Below are 691 nucleotides of genomic sequence, written 5' to 3'. Positions count from 1 at the left end.
GATAACCATATCTTTTTATAATTGCAATTTCATTCTCGTCCTTCAACTCATTACAAATTTCCTGTAATCTTTCCATTAAACATGTTACCTGTTATAGTAATAATATATTATAACAATAAATAATATTGTGTGATGTTAAAGAATGACTTATTAAAGAATTCTAAAAAATGTCTATGTAGAAAAATTCACGAGTAGATAACACTTAGTTAAATATGCCACAAAAAATTTCAACTTACAGTTCGCATATTAATCCAGAACGAAAGAAAATTAACCAATAAAACACAGCATAATAATGTGCTGCAGAAAACATTTATGAGAAGATCGGAAGTGCATTCTGCAGTTAGAAGGACTGTAGTCTACAGGCAATACATTTTTTTTAATAACGATATTAAAAACTATTTCTTTATTTAACTACCAAAGTGCACATTTAAAATAATCTATTGCCCTCATATCTATGATAAAATAACATAATTAATTTTATATAAGAAAAGTTATAAATCTTATGTTGAGTAAATATTACATTATGAGCTATATTAAAAAATTAATTCTGAACGTTAATAATACATGACGTTTAATCAATAAGTCCAACTGGTGTTTATGTCACTTTTCAAAAACTGCTGATGCATCTTACTATATATATGTTCAATGTTAAATAGTATAGTGCAGTTACATGCAACAATCATATTATAGT

Source organism: Odontomachus brunneus, unplaced genomic scaffold (genome assembly GCF_010583005.1).
Source record: "Odontomachus brunneus isolate Ranch 3 - 2012 unplaced genomic scaffold, Obru_v1 Obru_scaffold_096, whole genome shotgun sequence".
In the NCBI taxonomy this organism is placed as follows: domain Eukaryota; kingdom Metazoa; phylum Arthropoda; class Insecta; order Hymenoptera; family Formicidae; genus Odontomachus; species Odontomachus brunneus.
The sequence above is the reverse complement of the archived record's forward strand: the minus strand, read 5'-3'. Positions refer to the sequence as shown.